Below are 12843 nucleotides of genomic sequence, written 5' to 3'. Positions count from 1 at the left end.
TTTTCTTTATTGTGATTTCATTCCCCTGCCTCATATGGGCAGGGGAGGGCTGTCAGCGGCACAATCCGCCGCTCTTCAGACGAGTGACACTACAACTAAAACAAGAATAAAATGATACATGCATAAGGAGATAAAAAAGGGAACATAAAACAGAGTAAGGGGAGAAAATGGAGGTAAAATATACACTGACATGGAGACGTTCATGGGGGGACAGTTAAAAAAAAAGTCACCAGAAAATTAAAAAACACAATTGGCGATTCTTGAAACACAAAGAAGACAGTGAATGCGCAGGCACAGGGTAAAAGTCGGCCACAGTAGTAAAAACACTCTGGAACAACACACTTAAAACCCACTTGGAGCACCCACAACGAACAATAAAAACTGCCAGGTGGGACCTGCCGAGGGAAAAGGTCAGAGAGTATGGAAACGGAGGGGACAGCAAGGGGCAGCTGGGGAAGCAGGCGGGATGAAGAGAGGGGGGGCATCAGTGGGTTCACGAAGAGGCAGGAGACACGTGGGGTGGGAGAGGAAGAGGGAAGACAGGGCAGGAGAGAGCGTAGAGACACTGGAAGGAGGCACAAGAGATGGAGGGGGAGTAGGATGGGGAAGCCGCTCAGGAGGAGGGAGGGGGAGGAAAGGGAGCTCAGAGGAGGAGGCAGGAAGAAGGGGTTAGAGTTGGTAGGAAGGGTAGATCTCAGGGCGAAGCTCATCATCCGGGAGGGTTAGACGGTGTATGTTGTGTTGGGAAAAGAGATGGAGGGTGTGGAGATGGAGAGAGGGTGGGACACAACGGTAAAGGCGCGGCAACTGGTTGGGGGTTGAGAGGATGGAGGAAACCAGGGGGTGAGGGGGATCTAGGCGGTGGACAATATAGAGTGTGCGAATGTGTTCAAGGAAAAGGAGAAGGTGGGGGCCTAGCGAGCTCATAGCGCCCCTTAAATGCACGTGAGCAGGCTACCTTTCCCCATGCGCACCAGAGGGAGACACCAAAGCTGCTTTGGGCACCGCGACGCCACCGCCGGAAACGGAGGGCGACTGCATCGCACTACGCGCTGGGGCGCGCTCTTCAAAACAGCAAATTGACCATGGCTCGACATGCAACTGTTGAGCACCTGACCGCCCAGATGGACCAAGGGGCTACCAAAAGCATCTTATCAACGACCGTTCAGTGAACGGTGCTGCATATGGACGTCTGTAGCAGGCGCCTGTTTCATGCACCTTAGGTAACTGCCGCTCTTCGTTAAAGAAGGGTGGAATTTGTGCGGTAATACCGCAACTGGATGTCCACTGAGTGTTGACAGGTAGCCTCCTCAGATGAACCACGTTCTTTGCTCCATCGGATGAACAGTCGATGGCGTGCACGGTGTGAAACATTTCAAAGCAAAAAACCGCAACCATAAGGGAGGTTTATGGCGTGGGAGATATTTTCTCGGCATTCAATAGGTGATCTCATCTTTCTGGGAGGCATCTATCGTTGAGGACCATGTCACTTCTACATGCAGTTTGTTGTCCCTCAGCTCGATGCAACGCATCGCACAGCTCGCAGTGTACGTGTGTGGTTCAAAGAGCTCCAGGATGAGTTTGTCGTACGTCTCTGGCCACCATAGAAATCGAGGATCTGTGGAACCACCTTGGTAGTAGCGAGCCGTGGGCGGCTCGTGTTCCCGCCACATCTATTTTACACCTTGTATTTAACGTACTTCCGCTGCACTACGTTAATTTAGATTACAACTGTCACTGAGTTGCTGCTTTGCCTGACTGTGATCGGTGCTAGCAGCGCGTATCGATATATCCCCTCACGTAGTATGTTTGCTCGACTGCTATTACTTCCCGGTCGTCATCTATCGTAGGCCAGTTCGGGTTGCGAGTTCGGGCTGCGAGTAAGTTGGAGCATGTCTGGATCGCAGTCCGGACCTGCCAATCAGGGAGTTGCAATGCGGCACTGGTGCAGTCGGGCTGGAGCTATGAGGTGTCGACATGGCTCGCCCGACAATTGCTGCGACGCATTTGAGCCAGCCCACGGTCTTGGTGGATTGTCAATTGGTCGTCCTACCAGACGACACGTTTTGGCTCGCCAATCGTTCATGAATCGGCTGTGTGTGTGCGTGTGTGTGTGTGTGTGTGTGTGTGTGTGTGTGTGTGTGTGTGTATCAACTCCCGATTTGTCTTCGTGCGTGCTTCGTGACTGTTGGGTATCGTTCAGTTCTTCATGCAAGTGTTTGTCAGGTTGTGTGTAGTTGGCGTTATTTCCACTGACGACTATTTTACATGTTGTCGGCATTCTGAGGTTAGTTGGTCTGTTGGTGCGGACCAGGAAGAATATCTTAATGCGGTGCAGTCGGCTGGGTCCGCTGGCGGTCCCTGCGCCGCGTCGGAGCCTGTGTGGAGCTGTCCGATTACTACGAGCTTCGTGGCTCACCGACCCAGGATGTCAAAGTTGAGTGTGTGTTAAGTAAAAAGTGGTTCAAATGGCTCTGAGCACTATGGGACTTAACATCTGAGGTCATCAGTCTCCTAGAACTTAGAACTACTTAAACGTAACTAACCTAAGGACAACACACACACGCATTCCCGAGGCAGGGCTCGAACATGCGAGCGTAGCACTCGCGCGGTTCCGGACTGAAGCGCCTAGAACCGCTCGGCCACCGCGGCCGGCTGTGTTAAGTTCATGTTGTGTCGTTCGTTTCGGTGCTTCGCTGTTGGGGAGCTTCTCCGGTGTGCAAAACCGAGTGTTTGTAGTGCTGTAATCCAGCCGCCGTGAAGTGGAATTAACTATATTGGTTAACTACAACTCAAGTTCACCAGAGGAATTTTCTGTCTTATAGCCGTTAGTGTCCTGGTTACCTGCCCTGGCCACTGACATAAATTCAGGCAGTGTTCCTTTTTGGTGGAGTTAACTATATTACCTTATTTCAAATTCAAGTGTACCAGCGGAATTATCTGCCTTGTGGCCGTTAGTGTTTCGGTTACTTGCCCTGGCCACTAACGTCATTTCAGGCAGCGTCTTTTTCTCACCTGTCGTCCCTCTCCAACATGGAGTGTAGTTTTCACATCTTAATACATATTTCATTGTGGATAATCGCGTTCATGATAGTTGGTCTTTGTTTTTATGTACCGATTGGAGGCTAGCAAGTCGTTTGGTTGGAGAGTTCGTGACTGTCTCTTGGTCGGGTCATCGACGGATCAGATGTAGTTGGGCCCACCACCTGTTTCACCCAAGTAAACGTTAATGTTTCTAGGGCCCCCCCCCCCTCCCCTCCAAGGAGGCGTCTGAGTGCCATTGTCTATACTGTCCTTTTCATGGGTCTTTAAGGGTTTGTTGGTAAACCAATATAGCCAGTGCTTTAAAAGAAAGAAAGTTATTCTGTTTTATGTAATTCAATTGTTGGGCTTCAGTCGCTTAAAACCTTATTCTGAAATTTAGTTATTGTCGTTGCGTTGCTTTTTCATTTAGCGCGTATTCGGCCATTGAAAACATAAAGATTAAGGTATGTTTGAAAAATCAACTGTGGGCCTTTAGCCGTTTAAAGCCTTATTCTCAAAATTTCCCCTTAAGCGAAAACATTGCGGCCTTCCGCCTCAAACGATTATGGTGGTATATTTTAAAATTTAGAAATTTAATTGTGGCCTTCAGCCGTTTGTATTGCGCCTTGTGTATGTTTCTTCTATCCACTTTTGCCTTGAGGGTTTCCGCCTAGCTGTGATATATATATATATATATATATATATATATATATATATATATATATATATATATATATATCGCACGATTTACAAAACGGTAAACTTCAAATGCCTCGGTGAAGCACTACAAATGAGTGGACATAACAGACTCAAAGGAAAAAAAGAAAAACTAAACTGGACAAGGCATACAAAGTAGTGTGGAATCATTACAGCAAGAAGTCTATTTCACAAAAAGCCAAATTACGCCACTACGACACGGTGGTTCTCCCTGAGGCACTATAATGCAGCAGAGATCACACTAATCCTAGGGCATACACGTATCAGACAACTAGAAAAAGTAGAACGGAAAATACTTAGGAAAATATTTGGCGCAACTAACAACAATGGTATATGGATCAAGAAACCTACAGAGGAACTATACCAACACACGGAAACAATCACATAAAAGATTAGAAAATGCAGACTACAATTCTATGGACACCTACACAGTATGCCATCACACAGACTGACCAAACAGTTCTTTGACTGGGTAACCACTAGAAACAACAAATGGGTGGCAGAGGTAAAAAGCGACCTGAAACAAGTCAATATAACAGCAGACACAATAAACGACAGAATAAATTCAGAAACATCATTAAGAAAAGGAAACTACGTGAGATACAATGTGACAAACGAACAGGGTTAAAATGGACCGAAGAACGCAAGCATGATCACAGCCGGAAGATGAAAGAAATATGGGCAACCAAAAAGGCAATCAAGATGAAGCCGAAGACACGAAGCCGACAAGGAACATGGACAGAGGACCGGAAACAGAAATACAGCGAGGGAATGAGGGAAGTTTGGGCAGCAAGGAAGGGAGGAAAAGGAACTGGCTATATATATATATATATATATATATATATATATATATAATTTGCAATTTAAACTGCATGTCTTCAGTCACTTGAAATTTACATTGTTGCTTTTTAAGATTTATTGTTTGGAGGCTTTCAGCCGTGAAACAATTGGATTTTGAAACTCGTAGTTGTAAAGGTTCCGCTGTGTGCCGTTTTGGTTTAAAGGTGTTATTAAGTTACAATAAATTACAATTTTGCATTGAAACTATCCGACACCTTATTTGACCCTTTCCGCAATCCTAATCACCTGTTCTGCCCAGCTGGTTTAGCGGGTGTATCGGTGTCTGTTCCGTTTGTCCCTGTGGCACCAGTGTGGAGCGAGGTGCCATGAAGACGGCAGGCGGGCAGGCAGCTGGCCGTCGCTTTGGGTCCGGGCTCCGGCGCTGCTCAGGCTGCGCTTAACGGAGCCGTCCGGCCAGCGAGGGTGTGGAGTGGGCGTGTCCTGGCCGCCGGCCAGCTCCGCCCCCGCTCTCCGCCGTGCTGTTTCCGGACACTAAATCTAAACCGGCTGCGGCCGACGCCACGCAAAGCCTCTCCAAGCGTCACGCTGGCCCGGGCACGCCTGCCATTGTGCGCTCGCTGAAGCTTCTCGTCTCGTCCGCATTTACAACGGCAATAGCTTCCGCGCTGCTGTGGCTCTTGCCAGCGGAGTCTTCAGGTCGATCCCGACAGGCAAGTGTCTTCGGACGATTCCCACAGGTAAGGGCCTCTCTACGCCACATCACGCTCTCTCCTGGACACGAGTCGCTTGGATACGCAGAATATTTTTAAATTTTCCCAGCAGACGAGGTTATTAGCACTATTAACTGACAATGAAAATGAGTTTACAGCTCTTTTTGTTATTAGATTCGATTAGTACTTGTTCCAAAAATCATGAACACGACGCTTCGTAATGATGTTGAACGTGTCAGGTTAATAAAAGGTGTCTATACAACATATTACATTACACAAAATGTTACATGACACTTAATACTTTTAATTTTTTTCTGGGGGTTGGGGAAATTACCCACTTACTATATCCAAAAATTCATCTAATGCGTAGAAGGAGTTACCATTAAGATATTCTTTTAATTTCCTTTCAGATGCTACATGGTTATCTGTCAGACTTTTGATGCTATTAGGTAAGTGAGCAAAGACTTTTGTGGCAGCATAATTTACTCCCTTCTGAGTGAAAGTTAAATTTAACCTTGAGTAGTGAAGATCATCCTTTCTCCTAGCATTGTAGCCACGTACACTGCTATTACTTTCAAATTCGTTCGGATTGTTAATAACAAATTTCATAATTGAATACATATATTGTGAGGCTACAGTGAAGATCTCTAACTCTTTAAATAAGTGTCTGCAGGATGATCTTGAATGAGCTCCAACAATTATTCTGATTACACGCTTTTGTGCAGTTAACACTCTTTCACTCAGTGATGAATTACCCCAGAATAAGATGCCATTCGAAAACAGAGAATGAAAAGAGGCGTTGTAAGCTAATTTACTCAGATGCATATCGCCAAAATTTGCAATGACGCTAATAGCATAAGTAGCTGAACTCAAATGATTCAGCAGATCCTCAGTGTCGACGCATACACCTAGAAATTTTGAATATTCTACCTGAGCTACCGATTTTTAATCAAAGTCCATATTTATTAATGGTGTCATTCCATTTACTGTGTGGAACTGTATACATTGTGTTTTACCAACGTTTAATGAGAGCCCATTTGCAGAGAACCACTTAATGATTTTCTGAAAGACATTGTTGCAGTCAGTCCTTATCACCCTTTATGATTTTTACTTACCTCCCCCACCCTAGACACACACATGCAGACGCACTTCCTCCCGTTCTCAAATTGTCTATTCCTTGACGTCTCACGTTCTGTCCTATTTGAGGTCATCGGTCCCAAAGCTTACACACTACTTAATATAACGTAAACTAAGTTACGCTAAAGACATACAGTTACACACACACACCCACACACACCCACACACCCACCCACCCACCCACACACACACACACACACATACACACACACACACACACACACACACACACACCCGCATGCCCCAGGGAGGAGTCCAACCTCCGACGGGAGCATCCTCGCCCTAGACCGCACGGCTACGCCGCGCTAAGCTCAATAGTTAGCCTACATGTTGTGTTGGTACATAAATTCGTAGAGTTTAAAAAAGACAGCAGATACACTTAACAGACACATTAGTCATCATAAATATATTCTCATTCACTACTTGCAGCAGTCTACCACCACTACAGTAACTTTTCGGTTCCGCGACTCTACAAATCACACGGTTTTGAAGAGGAGAATCATGTTCGAAGGGCATTTTCATCCGGAAAGGCAGTTCCTTGAAGGTTGTTCGATACAAAGAGGAAAATATGAAAATCAGAGGGGAAAGGATCAGGTGACTAAGGTGGGTACGGAACTTCCCGACCCTACCCCGACCGTATTTGCAAGACGTCTTAGTTGTTGACAATAAATGTCAACAGACATGTCTGAATCTCTCATGGAAGCAATTCGTAGTTCACCACAGCATCGCTGGTCCACCATACGCCTAACATTATCTTTTGTGGATGTGTGGACGTCTCTACACTGGGAATTGCCCCTTTGTTTGGGCTCAACCGTTTCTTTCAGTTTCTTATGTTAGCGTAAAAACACCATTTGTCGTCACCAGTAACGATGCGGCATAGGAATGATCGGTGTTGCTCACGAGCCAACTGATGACGAGCAGGCAGAGATGCACATATGGCCACCTGCTTATGTTTGTGATTTGGTTTAGATCAGGCGGTGCACATACATCAGATTTTTGAACCTTTACCATTGCATGCAAATGTCGCACGAAGGTGGGATGATCACATTTGTCAGTTTCCGGGTACACTGACGTATATCGTTGTGGATTAATGCGTATAAACTATCTTCATTAAACCCCAAAGTTCTTCCTGACCATGGAGGGTTACTAATACTAAAACGACCGTCCTTAAAACGAGAAAACTATTTTCTCACCGTGCTCTGTACAGCGGCATTATACCCATACAAGCGAAAATAATTCTGGCTGCCTCCGTTGCTGTCTGTCTGACCTCAAATCGAAGAATGTGAGGGAAATGTTCGAATTCCTTCACTTGGAGCTCGATTTTCTAGGTGCCACAGCTGCACTCACTATCTCCAAACGACAAAATGACTATATTTAAACTCAGGTAGCAACAGTGAACCATGAAAGAAATGACAGTCCATAAATAAATTCATAGCAACAAGCAACACAACAATCAAAGCAAAAACGCTAAGAACTTATGCAAAAACCTAATATTATTGAGCATTCAACTTCGACGACAACTAAGGACAGGTTGGCTTCACTGCTCGGAAATCGACAATTACACGTTCGGCACTTCACGTACCTATCTGAAGTGTGCTTGTGAGCCGACATATGAGAGCGCTCATTCATATTTTTGTGTTAACGGTATAAACAATTTTCGCCTTTACATTGGTTGGTGGGAACGTGGATGCCAGTTGCTATTTCTCCTTGCCCCAGAGGAAACACCCTGCCTGAATGCTTTTTCTCAGCCTTTCCAAGTCTATAAGGTTAATGTATTATGGGTTCACCATGAGTGGCCGAACGGTTCTAGGCGCTACTGTCTGGAACCGCGCGTCAGCTACGATCGCAGGTTCGAATCCTGTCTCGGGCATGGATGTGTGTGATGTTCTTAGGTCAGTTAGGTTTAAGTAGTTCTAAGCTCTTGGGGACTGATGACCTCATAAGTCAAGTCCTATAGCGCTCAGAGCCATTTGAACCATTCACCATGAGTGGAAGCTAGTAACCATGTTCTTACTGAAGGCATTATGAAGACGTAACCGACAGAGGCTCATCGTTTAAAGTAACAGATGGCCTCAGAAGGTCGAGCATTGTGACTCAACTGGGTAGCTCCTCGAAACTCACAGAAAAAGCGTATGCGTTTCCATCGCCTTTTTTTCTCTTAGCTGTAACTTTTGGTTTCACGTTCACTGTTATAAGGAAGGAGGAGGTTCTCCAAAGACTAGGAGAAGAAAGGAACAAGTAGAAAACACTGACAAGAATAAGGTACCAGATAGTAGGATATGTGTTAAGATATTAGCGAATAAACTCATTGGTGTAGAGGAGTAAAAGCTATAGGGAACGGAAGTAGGTAGTCTGTTTTGTTGCGAAACTGAAGTAGATAGCTACTCTTGAAAACCGGAATAATTAACTAGTTGATTTCTTTTACCGACTCCCGACTCAGATGATTCTGTTGCTGAACAGTTCAAAGGAACCATGAGTATCATTACAAATGGATAAGATGTGCAAGATCAGTTAGATTATGATCAGCTCGATTTTAAGAAAGGTAAAGGTATCGGAGAGGCAGATCTCACATTGCGCTTGATAATGGAAGGAAGACAGAAAAGAATCAATGGATAATATACAATATATTCAATAACCAAGAGGGAACAATAAGAATGGATGCCAAACAAAACCGTGCTCGGATTAAAAATGACATAAGACAGGAATGCAGTCTTTCGCCCCTACTGTTGAGTCCACATGTCTAATAAGAAGCAATGGTGGAAGTAAGAGAAAGGGTCAAGAATGGGACTAAAATTCCAGGTGAACGGGCAGCAATGATAAGATTTGCTGATGGCTTTGCGATCATCAGTGAAAGACAAGAAGAATTAGAGAAACTTTTATGTCGAGTGAACAGTCTAATGAGTAAAGATTGTGGACGAAGAGTAAACCAGAGAAAGACAAAGGTAATTAGATATAGCAGAAGTGAGAATAGCGAGAAACTTAATATCAAAATTGGTGATCAGGAAATGACGAAGATAAGCGATTCTGCTACTCTGTAAGCAAAATTACAGTTGACGGGAGAAGCAAAGAAGTCATAAAAAGTAGATTAGCACAGGCGCAAAGCGTATTCCTGACCACGTGAAGTACCACACATTGGTCTTAATGCGAAGAAGAAATTTATACGTTCTGACCACAGCATCGTATGGCAGTGAATCATGGACAATGGGAAAACCGGAACACAAGAGAATTGAGGCGTTTGAGGTATGGAGCTACAGTCTACTGTAATCGTTCAGCGATGATCAGATAAATGAGGTTAATAATGAAAATACTTTCAACAATACATAAAGCAAACATGTACTCTAAGAAACATGTGTTTACACATCAATGGCTTCACACGGTCGAAATACTGTCACACAACTCAAGCAGGTCTTTCAGCCTTCACATACACTGGTGTTCAGCACAGCTCATGTTGTAGGTGTCGGATTAAGAAACCTCCGTGAGAATATGGTCAAGATTGGGTGCAGCAACTAGCAAGTGCGGAAAGATCTCAGAAGGTGGCGGGGTGCACAACTGCTTCGTTGTGCGGCCTGTTGGTCTAGGGGTATGACTCCTGCTTTGAGTACAGGTGGTCCCGGGTTCAAATCCCGGACAGGCCCTACTTTTCACTTTCGCTACAACCAAGCACTACGATAAACTTGCGAGTCTCTGAAAGTAAGCCTTGCAACAGGACAAACTACATGTCGGGCCACCGGCCCATGAGACTGGCAAGTGCGTCTTGTCGAAAGCAATCTACGTGGCAGGATTAAGCCGTCTTCGCTTACTTATATCTATACGTAAAGACTGGCACGTACGATTCTATTCGTTTCCCAGGAACTAGTACATCGCATGCACGTTTGTTAAATGCATGCGCATGCAGCACCCAAAACGGAGATATGTCTTTCCTGCTGGGAGAAACAGGTGAGGTCGTCTTTTCGCAGTTGAATCCCTTAAGTTCCGTTATTAATCCTAGTAGCAAAATCGTAAGTATTCGGAGCGTTCATCATTCACGTGTGAAACGCCATTTACAATGCTCAATGAGATTACCATGCGGGGCTGTAGGGAGAGAGAAAATGTCTCTACCATTCCATTACTATATTGGTGTGGAAAAGTATAAATCTTTTTACGCTACAGAAGAAAGTAGAAAATTGTTACATTTGTATAGTAATGAATGAGAAGGTTCGCGGTAGAATCGGCGAATGAAGGAACATATCGTTAACGCCGACAAGAAGAAGTAACAGCACGATAGGAGATGTGTTAAGGCATTAGGGCATAACCTACGTCGTATTAGAGAGTTTATAGGATAAAGAGAGTAGAGGAAGGTTGGAATACATCCAGCAAATAATTGAGTATGTTGGGAGTTAGTGCTAGCCTGAAATGAAGAGGAAATTCGTGGCCGGCAACATCAAACCAGACTGAAGATTGATGGTAAAATAAAGGTCTACTGCAGGACAGGAAATTAGAAGGGACAAAAACTACAAGCACGCCTTTAAGTACCGTCACAGTGTGGGACAATAAAGTAAAATGACAAAAACAGAAGCGATAGTCATAATTCCCGTATGGAATGACATTTCCGTTGCTGAAGTTGCTTTTGTAGTTACCAGACCGTGGGCTATCATCAAACGGGACTGCTCTTTAATGTGGCATTCCGTGTCGGTAATTGAGTATCAGCCAGCTCAGAGCATTTTCATATCGGTGTATTGATGTACAACGGTGGCAGAACTGTGTGGTGCTTAATGTAAACGACCGCAGGTGGCAGAACCTAACAGTAGTACTTGCACTATCGTTTCTGCAATCAGTCAATTTAGTGCACCTCGAGAATGAGCAATTTTCTTTACTATCTCATGCGGTTACCAGATGCCTCTTTTACTAGCTACACGTCCTTAGCGGAATCTTCGAAATATTCCTTTGATCTTGTGCTGGTTCTACAGCTCTTAATTCATGAGACTGTCTCCTACTGCTTGGAAATACTAAGCTCCTACCCTTGCGGACATGTTGTGTCGAAATCCATGTGCTACGTGTTCATGACTCAAGTGACAAGTAATGCGGTCGTTATGAAATCATAATTCAGAGTCCTTTTGTCTACTGAACAGAGTATTTAATTGTTCTGTGTACTACTTTCACTACGATATTTGAAAACTTTTTAATACGAAACGAGATAATTGATGGATCGATGAAAGCTTCGGGAATAATTAAATAATGACATAAAATATTACTTACGTTATTCATCAGAGTATTCCTTGTAGGAGTGTCCTCTGCTGCGGCTGGTGGCTGTGTAAGATGCCCTGAATCCAGAGCAGACTCAGGGTGGCCAAAGAACGCTGCACCAGCTCCAAGTGGTTTGGAGTCTGGCGGGTTGCCCGTTCACTGGTTCGAGGGGTGCTACTCACAGGCTGGTCTGCAACATATTAGACCGTAACCACGGCCTGAGTGTGTTCGCTCATACGCCTTCCTGAGAGTACTCGATCCATCTTAGGTCACTGCCCTTCTCGTCCCATCAAAAGGTCGGAGATCTCGGATGCCGTGATATCAATTTGAATGCTGATCCTGGCCCGGAAGTTCAGTACGCTCTCTGACCCAAAGAAAAAAAAAATGCTGAAGCTTCAGAGCAGTTGACTCCATGATCTGGAACGGTGTTGGTAGACTTGCTGATTGCGCCAGCAGTGAAGGCTTCAGTACCAGATGCTGGTCCGTTGTCATTGGTGGCAATTACATGTTAGTAAGAATGTGACCAATAATGGAAGAATCTCACGTAACTTGTTACAATACATTAATCAGAGAAATAAGTGTGAACGAGATGCATTCTATCGACTGCCTCTAGGCTAGCAGGGTGTAGTATTTGCGGGAGAGAAGTGGCGTTGTTGTATGATGCCGTTTTTAGTGATCGAATCGGTCACTCTCATTCCAGGCCGTCAGTGGTGTTCTGTTTTGCTATACTGGCTTAATTTGTTTCACTAGAATAAATGTTACGTCAGAACACTGATAAGGGCTGTTGCGTCCTACCTTCTACTATGATGTTACGACTTATTTTGATCTTACACTTTTCCACACTCACACACAGAAATGGCAATGACGCACTCTTGGTGACTGATCGCGTCGAAATATTAGTGCCTTGTGGCTGGCTCTTGTTAATAGTTGAATGTGTATGAGCAATGCGGGGTTGTAGGGAGAGAGAAAATGTCTCTCTACCATTCCATTACTATATTGGTGTGGAACAGTATATATCTTTCGACGCACTACAGTCTACTGTAATCGTTCAGCGATGATCAGATAAACGAGGTTAATAATGAAAATACTTTCAACAATACATAAAGCAAACTCGTACTCTAAGAAACTCATGTTTACACACCAATGGCGCACTCAGAGAAATCTCCCGTCGGACGACCGAAGATTTCCTCCAGGGGACCGAAAATAAAATGCGCAGCCCATTGATAAAATT

General features: G+C 44.6%; 1 non-coding gene across 1 annotated transcript; it reads left to right on the top strand.

Moving 5' to 3' along the window:
* Positions 1-9952: 9952 nt before the first annotated feature.
* Positions 9953-10024, top strand: Trnas-uga (transfer RNA serine (anticodon UGA)). The gene has a single exon. It is a non-coding gene; the product is annotated as a tRNA-Ser (tRNA).
* Positions 10025-12843: the final 2819 nt, after the last annotated feature.

This window comes from Schistocerca gregaria, chromosome 7 (genome assembly GCF_023897955.1).
Source record: "Schistocerca gregaria isolate iqSchGreg1 chromosome 7, iqSchGreg1.2, whole genome shotgun sequence".
In the NCBI taxonomy this organism is placed as follows: domain Eukaryota; kingdom Metazoa; phylum Arthropoda; class Insecta; order Orthoptera; family Acrididae; genus Schistocerca; species Schistocerca gregaria.
Note: the sequence above shows the minus strand (reverse complement) of the source record. Positions and strands in the feature narration are given on the sequence as shown.